Source organism: Coffea arabica, chromosome 3e (assembly GCF_036785885.1).
Source record: "Coffea arabica cultivar ET-39 chromosome 3e, Coffea Arabica ET-39 HiFi, whole genome shotgun sequence".
Classification (NCBI taxonomy): Eukaryota; Viridiplantae; Streptophyta; class Magnoliopsida; order Gentianales; family Rubiaceae; genus Coffea; species Coffea arabica.
The window spans coordinates 7,065,333-7,077,885 of record NC_092315.1 but is presented as its reverse complement, the minus strand read 5'-3'; the positions used below and the strand labels follow the sequence as shown (position 1 = coordinate 7,077,885).

Sequence of the window (12,553 nt, the reverse complement as noted above, 5' to 3'; positions counted from 1 at the left end):
TAGCAAAGGAAAGGTAAAGAGTGATAAGGCAAACCTAGCTAGGTTGGCATTTGGGGTGGGGAATGGTTCGTTTGGTATGGCTGTAATATCTCGTAAGATGCACACTATATACATACATAGTATATAAATTAATCCCAAAACTCATTTCCTAATTTTTTTAATTTTCTGAATTCTACTATATTTTTACGTTTTCCAAATAAGGAAATTAGGAAAAGCAACTTTTCATCACATCTTGTATTAATATCATTTTCCTCTTTTTTGGATTGTAAGTGTAGTGTGAAAAGATATTCAGTAAATGCAACAATTTTAAAAATATATTAAATGATCAATTAAGTTTTTAACTAAAAGAGGTTAAGTAGTTTGAGAAATTGTGTAATAATTTTTTTTACATATGAGGAATGCGATCACTATAAATCGTAACAAACTCTTGTCGTATTTTGCTAACAACGCCAATCGATCCAAGAAAATTTTATTAGCGTTAAATTCTTGGGTCCACCATATTTAAAATTTTAACGAACTTGTCCGTGTGTATATACTTTCTAATAAATATTGGTGGCAAACTTTTAGGAAAGCATAATCTTTCTACGATGTAGTTAAAATTTTAAATCTTGTTCATTATTGTATTGTTATACACGTGTCTAATCATTTGTCGGATATGATAAATTGATATATAAAAAATACATGAGATGTATATCTAATTTTTCATGTAACTGTATGCCTTAAGATTAAGTTGTTTTTAGTTATATTATAAGTAAACTGAACAATTATCAAAACATGTTAGATGATCAATTAAGCTTTTAAATAATAGAGATCAAGAAGTTTGAAAATTTTTATTGGTTCTTAGTCCACCATATCTAAAATCTTAACGAACTCGTTCATAACATATATGCTTGCTATTAAATATTGGCGGGAAATTTTTACGAAAGGTCAATCATGCTACAATATAATATATTGGCGGGAAATTTTTAGGAAAGAACTACGATATGCAAAATTTATATATTTTGTTAATGTGTAGTCATACTTGTCTGATTTGTTAAATTTGATAAATTGATATATTTTGATACTTGTCTGATTTGTTAATGTGTAGTCAGCATGTCTAATTTGTCGCGTAATACTAACAAGAGGTTTTTTTATGTTAAAAGCCAATTTCTATTATATTATATCAACAGGTAAATATATATTATGTTGTGCCTGTAAAGATAAATGGTCAAAAATATATTATGCTTTTTAATGCATAAATACTTTCCACACTTATTAGCAAGAAATGGTGTGGAATTTCTAGGTAAGAATAATTTTGTATTACAGAAATTGTCATTTTATAATTCTCAATTTCAAATTATTACACATGTTTCTAAGGCATTGTTTATTAAAAAGAAAAACCTATAACTATTTTAAAAAGTGTTTCCAATGTGTTGCTGCATTGTCATATAGAATTTTGATATTTGTTTATTCTTTATATATATATATTTTTTAGTGTCAGCAAGAAAACTCGAACCCGAGACCTCACACTTACACTCCCTCCCCCGTACCACCCAACGGTTCCCTCCCCCGATATTTGTTTATTCATATGAACAAGATATTATTTTCCAGAAAGTAACATTTGAAAGGTCTTACTATAGCCCCGAATTCGATATTGCACGATACCAATTGCTAGTTATCAAATCAGCATTTCAACTGCCCATATCAACACTTATTTCTCACATCTCATTGACTTTTAACCCTACAAAACACTTACTTTTTGCTCTTGAGAAATTGTCGCGTTTCATATACTATTGGTGCACATATTTCTTTCAATTGTAACTTTTAATATCATACCCTAATGTATATAATGTGTCTTTCCGCATACTTGCCACAATAATAGTTTTATAGAAATCTTTTTGATTTGTTTAAAACAGTTTTTTTGTTTAATATATTTATTTAGACATGAATTTTAAGTCTCATTAATGCGAACATTATTCACTATCTTTAGATCTATTGTACAAGAACATGTTTTGTCCCAGTTAGGTTTATTTCGTTATCAAAACCTGTTGATAGTATCTTGACTACTATTTTCTCTTGATAAATGTTTCTATCAGAGTAGCGTCAAAATACTTTATCATAACTACATAAAAAAAAAAGAAAAAGAAAATCTCACTCCATTTGAGCTTATGGAATACTTTTAATTTTTTTTTAGATTTAATTTACTTAGTACTAGTTATAAACATAAAACTTTAGTCAATAATTTGTCTGTCAAATAAAAAGTGTAAATAAACCAGAAGGTTTGTCGGCATGCAAATTAGTTATTGCAATAGGAATAGTAGCCAAAAAGAAAAAATAATAACACCAGCTTGCATTATCTGCAATAAGCGACTTGTAGGCAAATGTATCTATCAATTTGTACTTTTGCCAAAACTATTATTAGACGATGAAAAGGATCTACGAGTAAGAAAAGGCAGTACCATTGGTATGCACCATAACTGCAGTTGTTGCTTAGTTAAGATTTAACCACAAATGGTTCTTCATCGATAGTGTAGTACATTTGGGACGTAAGTGTTTTTCTGATGTGAATCTAATATGCTACACTCAGGTGCGGAGCTAGAAAAGAAATTCAATAGGGGCAAAGTTAATATGTGAAATTTTACTAATTACAATATGAAAATAAAGTATGTTTAACTAATAATGTACGCCGCAAGTTATGTATATAATTAATTTACAATTTAGCAACAAAATAAATATCTCTCAAATCTTAAATTCCTAATAAAGGATACCTCCACTTCTCCTCTCACGACCCTAATAAATTTTCTCTAGACTTTTGTTAGGATGAAATAAAAAATGAGCAATGTTTGTGAGTTTTAGTATGTAGTAAAAAAAGTTATAAAAAAAAAACTTTTCCAATAAGTTTGTGTACTGGGAGCACATTAGAATAGATAAATTAGAAGAATAAATGCAAATTCAGTATCATTCTTTATTTTAAGTGTTGTTAAATTATTTAGATATTGAGACATATATATAAACAAAGTGTACACTACTACTTTACATTTTGTTGACGGGTAGCAAAGGTAATCTCATTTAAGTGTGGGGGCAATCCTACAATTTTATAAGCATACATGGAGATTTTGGCTAGGCAATTCTCTAATACTTAAACTTTGCAATAGGCTGGTGGGGACAATTTCATTTAAGTATAGGAATAAAACTATAAATTTATATGCAGATATGAAGATTTTGGTGGGATCAATGAGGGCAATTGCCCTACTACCCCCACTTTGTCTTTTGCTATAATGTGGAGACGAGTATCTGATGTCACAAGATGTCTCTTGTAATATAAAATACACTTTTGTGACCGTTCTTCTTTTTTCCTATTCTTTTATGGATATATAACTCCAAATTTGATGTATTCTTTACCGTGAATCTCAACATTGAATAACATGTTTGTGTCGTTTGTTGGAAAAAAAAATGAATAACATGTTTGTGTTAATGATCCATAAAAACCAGAGCACAACAACAGATATTATATTTTGATAGCACCTCAACTCGGTCGCCTTGGTTCATTCCAAATGAGTAACCAAGTTATTTTTTTCAAAAGGTAAAATTGATAACACAAAATTGTGGAAGTTTATTTATGGGATGCAAAATTCTACAATCTCTTTTGAACATCATACCCATGATTCTCATCCAATAAAGTCTTATCACATCATTCAATAATTTAAACTCCTAAAATCATTAAGTACTGATATCCCTTTTTATGCATCAACGGTGAATTAATATATAACGATATAATACCCGAAAAGTACTATAGAACTCCTCCTCTCTTATAATCACAAATTAGAGAAAAGTTTGTTGTTTTAGAATAATTTGACAATCCTCATGACGACCTTTTGTTGTTTTCCTACATTGCAAATTTACCAGCATGGACACATATCTTGTGACTTGGGCTAAACTTTACTGTAACGGACATCTAATAAGGAAACAATAGCCAAATTCAAGAAAAAAACAAATGTGGTTTTACTGAAATTGGATGCTTCATTTATTGGTCATTATTGTTCTTTTGTGGACAGAGATTTCTAAAGTTTCTGCACAGATAAGGATTGTAATGTTGGATATGTAACCTTATATGGCTGTTTATGCAAATTAGATATGATTAAATTATGCATATATCCTTAGTACACGAGGAAAAGGAACGTGAAATATAATTGATGCTAAATTTCCTTTCTTGGACTAGACAATGAGCCAAGTGACATGTTATTTTCGCTCCTATTTTCTGTCCAATAGTGGAATTCTCCAATTCGGGTTTTGGCATACGAACATGTATGATCTGCTTTCTTTTGGAAATTTGGATTTGGATAGGAAAGACAGGGTAATATGTGAAACAAAATAACCGGCTATTGATATGGTTGCAATAACATGTCTGACTTTTGGAACATGTTTTGATTTACCAATAGTGCATACCAATTTTGTTCATTTGAATCAATGTTGAAGTGTGCAAATGTGAGGTAAGTTAGGAGATTATGACTATTTTTTATTCTTTGTTATTTTGTAGGCCCATTTGAGAAGCTCAAAAGGTTGATAGGTGGGCGCCAGTCGAGTACTTGCCCCATCCATCATTTAACTGACCCGACCCGCATCTTACGGGTCAGATATTTTCTGACCCTTACCCGCCCCGCATATGTAGGACATCCGCCCTGTCCCTCTTATTATTTAATTTTTTATAAAAATAATTTATACTAATTTAATTTTATATTTTACACATTTATCTAAGATTTAATAAAGATTTTTCTCAAAAAAAGTCTCACACCAAAAAACAAGTATGCAAAGAGAATACAGGATAAAAGAAAAAATTAAAAGAATTCAAAATCAATAAAATTTTGAAATAAATAGCACATTTTTTAAATATAAGTTCCACATTAATTAAACTTTTTTCTATAAAAACATAAGATCATGATCTCTACAAATGTATCTTGTAAATAAACTATAGTCTCTCATATTTGTAATGCAATTTATTCAATGAAATTGCTTATTTAACTCTAAAAATATTATTTTATAGTATTGTATAAATAAATAAATATATATATGCAGAGCGAGTTGGATACCTGTGAATTTTTAATTATGTGATCCTAACCCGTCCTGTAATTTACCAGGTACTTGATCCATTTTTTACAGGATCAAATAATACATATCAGATATCCTAATTTTCGGATCGGACCGAATCAGATATGGCGGATCTTCGAGTTAGCGAATAATTTTGGCCCACCCCTAGTTGATACTGTTCCAATCCTTGACAGCTAAAGAATTCCCGAAGACAGCGACCGAACAATAACCTTGGGTCAGCGAAGCAAAGTTTGTACACAAAAATTTCTTTACACATATTGATAATCAAACTAAATAACAAATAAGTAATACAAGGCAAATGTTATGTGAAAATGTCAGCACTAAGTGCCTATTGAATCCACTTCTAAAAGAAAACAATAACTTGTTGCTTTTTAGATCTTTGTCGTGAATCATCACATTTATTTCCTTCAAAAAGTTGTCCTTTTTCTTTGACTAATTTTTTTGATCACCGATTTGAAAAGAATAAATTATTATGAATATTAAAATCATACAGTAGGATGATAATAAAATTATACATGTTTTAGTTAATTCAATATATTAAATCACCAGTAATTAAAGTACAATTTCTTTATTTTAAATCAACTAATAAAATGAACAAGAACAATAATACTTTTAATGTCTCAAAAAATATTAAGTTAATATACGTAGTGAATTTCTTCTTTTTTTTTGTATTAACCTTGTGATTTGAGGAAGAGTTTCCTAGATAGAAATACCATCTAACTTGAGTTGTTTGGACATAATTTTATCCCACATAAGGATTTTGTTTAACTACTATAAGGTTGAGGGCTCCGCAGAATTGCTCGTGGCAATTCATGTCTGTGATTTAACCATTTCAAGATTGTGTTATGGAGATTGTGTTATGTAGTCATCAACAATTTCAACATCTATGTCCACATCTTTTCAGGCAATTGGAGCTAAAAACTAACGACGTGGGTGAATATCTGCTGTGACTTTAGTTAAACGCCGAGGAGTGGGCTCTAAAATGAAAGTTCATTTTGTGTGTGCGGGCGCACATTTTTTAAAGTTCTTTTAAAAAAGAAACTAGCAAATTTTATTTGCTAAATGAGTCCGCCAATAATGTGGAGGGTCCAAAAGCTGGCGGAGAATACCTCTACTAAAAGTATTAACACCACAATCCAATTATATTGATTTTCCAAATTGGCCCGCTAATAAGTGGACTTGGGCATGCGACGAATTTTGAATGAGTTTAAATGGATACTCAATTAAGCCCATTTAATTGATGGGTAATGGGTTGATTCGATTCATCCATTTATACATATTTAAATATAATTGTACATTTAAACTTCATTTTTAATGGGTATTAAGCAAATAAATTTGAATTTTCTACCAATCTAATAATAATAAAATGTTATTATTTCTTGTCAAACAACATATAAAAAAATTTAGAAAAGTAAAATTTTAAGTGAGTACAATTAAACTCATTTAAACCCAGTATATTTATAATCATGACAGATTTTATATCTGGCAATTGGGCGGGTTAATATTGGGTTTTCACTTAAATGAGTTATACCCAACCCGCCCAACTTTAGATTGGGTTGATTTTGGGTTGGGTCATATTGGGTTATCTCAAACCCATGACTCAAATATGACCCGACATATTAATTAATACATTTTAATACATAAACTTTTTTCACATACATTTTAACAAACAAAAAAGATTTTTTTCACACATATAAACACGTTTTCACATACATAAATGTATTTTTACACACACTCACTTCTTAAGTTCCCCGAAAACACATCATAAATAGAATAATATTTTATATTACTTGTATTGTGAATTTTAGATAATAAATTGTACATTTAAATAGATTAGCTTAAAAAAATTGATTAAAAAAAAATATATATATATATATATATGAGAATTTTGAATACATATTAATCAATGAATTATTAACACATGTCCAAATGCAAATAGTTGGACATATGTGTATTGAATCTTGCATTTATTATTTTGAATTACTTTTAAACAAGTTGGGTATTGGGTACCCAAATAAAAAAACCCAACCCAACCTGCCCAATGAATAAATTGGGTTGTCCTTACCCAATCCAACAAAACCCATTATCCAATTGACCCAACCCATCCTTTAACATTAATGGGTGGACTGGGCGGGTTATTGGGTTTTGGGTTTTTTTGCCAGTTCTAACAGATTTCTTTGTAAAACTTTCAATGTAAGATACAAAGACAAACTTAACAGACATGAATGTTTGCTATGATTGTAGCTAAATGCTGTGGAGTATGTAGTAAAATTAGGCTTCATTAGTTATGTTAATTTCTTTTTTTTTTTTCATAAAAGAAAGTGGCAATTTTATTTAATCAGAGCATATAACAGTGCACAAGCCGTTAGACACTACCTTCACTGCAAATGTTTGAAATACAAAATGGATTTAGTCATCCTCTACTAGCTTTTGTATGTTCTGCCTTATCGGCAGACTGATGCTCTGATTAAGTAATAATGCCACAACATTTTATCCACAACAAAGAAAAAAAAAATTTCAAAAGTTAGGACATAACTGGTTCAGGTAGGTCTACTGAGATTAATTCTTGCGTGACTTGATCTCCTGCTTTCAAAAGAATAAATCTTAAATTAAATCAGAATTAGCATTGATCTTTCTTGTTTGTCTTTATAGCAAATAGGAAACTCACTAGATTAATCTCACTTTGTATACAGATAATAGTTGAATCCAAAACCTTATTGCTTTCAAGTTGTCTAATTTAATCTCTTTCAGGATGAGTCTGGAAAATCATTGCCAAATGTAGGTTGGACAAATTAATCTTTCACTTTAGTAGTCATACCATCTATAACATTAGACTCTGAAGTCAAAGTGTGAATGGAGAAAAAAGCATATTAAATTACATTTCTAAAAAGAACTAGATCAATTTATAACTCTTCTCCTGCACTCGCAAATTGGTGCAATTCAAGAAAAACTTGATACACTGCACATCCATCGCTTGCAAAAATAAACATTTAACTGTATTTTTGCCTGAAATTATTCCAGTTCCTTTGTTCAGCAAACTATTAAGTCCTATATGCTACGAGCAGAAATCATAAATTCCCTTAACATTCTCATTCAAAAACTATGATCATTTGGACCTCAAAAAATAAGTTTTTGCGCTGAGAAAATAGACAGTTTGAAGATCCCATACTCCCATTGCCCGTTAAGCTAAAAGAACAAATCATGGGCAGAATGCAAAGTGGGCAGTTTTGAGTATTGGTCGTATATTGGCATCCAAATTCGGCGTTAATGCCTTTAACCTCTCGTCTCATTCATCTCCTCCAGCCGATCATTTTTCATCATCCAGACAAAAATAACTTCCAAAGTCTCGAACTCTTTCTGAAAATTCCTAAAAACCTCCAAGGTTTCCCTCTATAAATGAACACCTTGAAGTTTCATAAAAAAGACTCTGAGTTATCATCCTTCACAAATTTTGAAAGGTAGCGGGCGAAAACCCAGTAAGAGGTGTTCTGACTGGACTGGTACTAATGGGTCAATCACCCTCAGTTAGTGAAGTTCGGGTCGAGGACCATGTGTTCCTTTCATCTGTCAAGCCTCCTGGCTCGAACGGAACCTTGTTCCTTGGAGGGGCAGCATATAGAGGATTCGAGAGGAGACCGCCATTCCGGTACTCACCGTCAAGTGGAAGGGCAAAACTGCCTAGGAGCTGAATGAATCCATTGAGTTCTTTAGAGACATCGTCACAGGTAAAAAGAACTTTTACCCGATACTTTTGTGCATGCTTTCTATACATGGCTCAAGTTCTAGTACTGGTTTACAAAGGAAGCTTAATATTTTTTTTTTTCCAAACGGTAATCTCTTTATATATATATTAACCTTGATAATACAAGATGTTAATTACAAAAGTGGACATTTGTCCTATTGTCCTCCTGTATACTCTCTTTGAGCCACAGAGGGAAACTTTGTTTCCATAATACATTGGAAACAAGTTAGTTGCAAATTGTGCCATCTGATGAGCACATCTATTTCCATTTCTATACACCAAAGAAAAAGTACAGTACTGGAACAGGCCACTCAATTGTTTTATATCTTCTATTATAGTGCCAATTGGTGTTTCCTCCCTGCCTTGGTTGTGGAGTTTTTCAATGGCAGCTTTGCAATCCGATTGCATCTCTACTTTTCGCCATCCAGCTTCCTTGGCCATTATCCTCTTCTATTTCAGCTCCACTTCTGCTATATTTCCTGATGCCTCTTGCTTCTTTCAGGTTCCTATGCCTATCTCTCGCTATTAATCCCAGCCCCGTTCCTGCTACTTTAATAGGAACAGCAGCATCAGTATTGATTCGCACTACACCTGCTTCTGGTGGCCTTCATTGGTGGTTGTGCAGTTGGTGACTTGTTCCTGTTCTGTGCTTTGCCTCATTTTCCGTCTGCTCCTCTTGATATTCCAGCCATTCATTTTTTGCATTTTCTAATATGGACATGTGATCTCTATACTTCCCTTCAAACTGTCGATCATTTCTTGCTTTCCAAATTTGCCAGATGATGTTTGCTGTTAATGTGATGTGATCTTCTCCTCTTGGTCTTTTCCTTGCCTGTAAGATACCTTCCCACCACCTCCAGAAATGTGACCTCCATAGAATATGATTATCTTAGAATCTTGAAAGCCTCATTGAAGTGATACTTTCGACTTGTGAAATTGAATGGTGGAAGACTTTTAGATTTTTATAAGGGCGGATAAGAAATCTTACAAAATGTAAGGGGTTCAGACGTCAAATAAATTTAAAAAATTATGAAAATTTGAAAGTTGAGTGGCACAATTGCACGCCCTCAGAACCGTGTGGCTGCGCCCCTAGCACGAAGTGACAAAACAGCATCCTTAATGAGAAGAAAATATTGGATGCTCCATATGCACAATTTGGCACGATTACATGACATATTATTGTCAATTATTGATCACTAAATAATGGTAGCGAGTTATACCTTGTCTTCCACATTTATTACTTGGTGGTTAGTGATTGATACTAATGCATCAAATGGCATCTTAAATGATGCACATGGAGCATGCAATACCTTCTCCTTCTCAATCTAAGAGGCCGCGAAATTGATTGCAACTATTTTGTTCTTTGCTATTTTTAGGTCCCTCCGAGAAGTTCACGAGGTTGAACCTACTCCAGCCTTTGACTGGTCAGGAATTCTCAAAGAAGGTCGCTGAAAATTGCACTGCTTACCTGAAATGAAATCAACTGGAAGTCATGGTGATGCAGAGGATAAAGCTATTAAGTTCATTCACATTTTCAAGAATGAATCCTTCCAACCTGGTGAGTCCATCCTATTCTCCTAGTCACCCCTTGGATCATTAACCATTAGCTTCTCCGAGCATAATTCAGTGCCTGAGGTTAGCAATGGAGTCGTAGAGAACAAGCCCAAAGGCCAAAGCTGTTAGAAAGAAACTTGAGGCCGGCGAGGTTATTGCTATGGAAGCAGCAGCATAAAAGAGGGTTGATCGTGTAGAAGTCCCCATGAGAAAATGGCGCAAAAGTACCTTAATGAATGCATTGTTATGAGAAAATTATGAGTTTGTGGCCATATTCTCTACATTTGGCTTTATGACTGTTTTACTTTACTGCAAGTTTTTCTTTTGATCAGCTTCTAATATGTACTACGCTTGACTAATAGTTAAAGCAACTGATTTCAAATGTTGCATCCTGATGTGGGGTTGCACTTGCACCCACACTACTGCTCAAGAGGCGCATTTCTTTTGTGTCTACTTCTAAACTACTTATTTGAGAAGTCTTCAATTTTGATCTGTTTATTTCTAGAGCTATAAATGACTAAATGAGTTGAGATAAGTTGAATATTTGGCATTCAAGTTTGGCCTATTAAATAAACAAGCCTAACTCAAGCTCATCTTAGTTATCTAACTCACTAGGATTGTGTTTGAATTCGACTCATTAAGAAAATCCCAAATTCCTTAAGTTTGACTCACTTAATACAAACAAATTGAGCTTCTGCAGGCTTGAGCTTGAAAAATGAGCATGAATATTTTATATAAAATTTATCTCAATAATTTTAACCAATTTAATCAACCTAAAAAAAATCGTCAATATAGGAATGTGCCCAAATGCTTTTTACACCGCGAATTTTAAACAATCAAGACCAACAAATATGTAAGGAGCTTAAACAAACTGTTTGGAAGTCGAAGCTGAGCTCAAATCATTTATTGAACTAGCCTAATTTTGTGCTCAAACTCAATTCATTTATTTAAATGAACAAGCTGAACTCGAGCTTATATGAACCAAGTCGAGCCACAGTTGCGAACAGCGCGGTTTGTTTAAGAGCTCCGTTTATTTCTGTTCTCTGGTTGGATGCTATCAGTCACAAACTTCATGATATAACCATTCAAATAAAACTCATTTTAGGTAGTACATTAAGAACTTCTAATATGGTATCAGATTATCTAATTTCTCATTGGGTTCCCCAAAAAAGAATATAAATTTGTTTTCTTACTCCTCACCGAGTTGAGACTTATCTGCTTTTCCACTTCATATGTATCAGAAAGTTGACCAACTTCAAAAGGTCAAAACATAATCAGATTAACATCTAACACTTAGAAGTGATGAACCTTGAAAGTTGTCCTTTTTGATGTGGATCACGGGCCTCACAAATTGGGCGTTGTCCAGTTCAAAACCATTTGATATAATTCTTACATTTTTTGGCTGTAAAATCATATAAATTATGCATAAATTTGAATTTGTCAACTTATATATTTAAATTTATATAAAATTCAAAACTATACGAAAATTGTACGAATTTATATTAAATATAGTATTAATTACACGAACCAGTTTGAACTGAACAATTTTTTAACTTATGAGGCCCGTTATCCCATGCAATTCACCCGACGGACAAAACACACTGTACGCAGCAAAGATGGATAAGACTAATTAAAAGAAAGAAGCTCAATGCTGAAAATGTCTATTTCAGACTTAATCGTGTGTTTACTTAGTCATTTTTTAGTGGAAATCCAACCTTATTGTGAGGGGTAAGCTACGCCATCTTCTTGTCTTGGCATTTGGCTTGGATCATCATGACTTGTTCAACCAAGTTATAGGTCCAAGTCCTCGAAAGTATTTTAACCGTATTACCTGACTAAGATCTATGCATTGGAGCCAGATTAAGTATACCTTATTGCTTCACAGTCACAAGTCACTTTCTCTTTAATTTGGACCCATCTCGTATTTTCCATTTTTATTATAGCGGGGTTTCAAAGAAATGGGCTTCAAAAAGTCAACTGGGAATTGGCACTTTGATCGGAATTTTAGACCTTCAATATTTCTTATTACTGGATTGGTTCTGAATTTATCCTAGTGATGATAATATAATACGTGCAGAAGTAAAGAAAGATTCTGTTCTTCGTTCTTCTTGCAAACAGTGGGCAGTTCCTTCGAACCAAAAAAAAAAAAAGGTGATTGGAGATGATAAACCT

The 12,553-nt window shown here is 32.6% G+C and overlaps 1 pseudogene; it reads left to right on the top strand.

Moving 5' to 3' along the window:
• Positions 1 to 8,591: 8,591 nt before the first annotated feature.
• On the top strand, positions 8,592 to 10,811 carry LOC113738063 (chalcone--flavanone isomerase-like; annotated as a pseudogene).
• Positions 10,812 to 12,553: the final 1,742 nt, after the last annotated feature.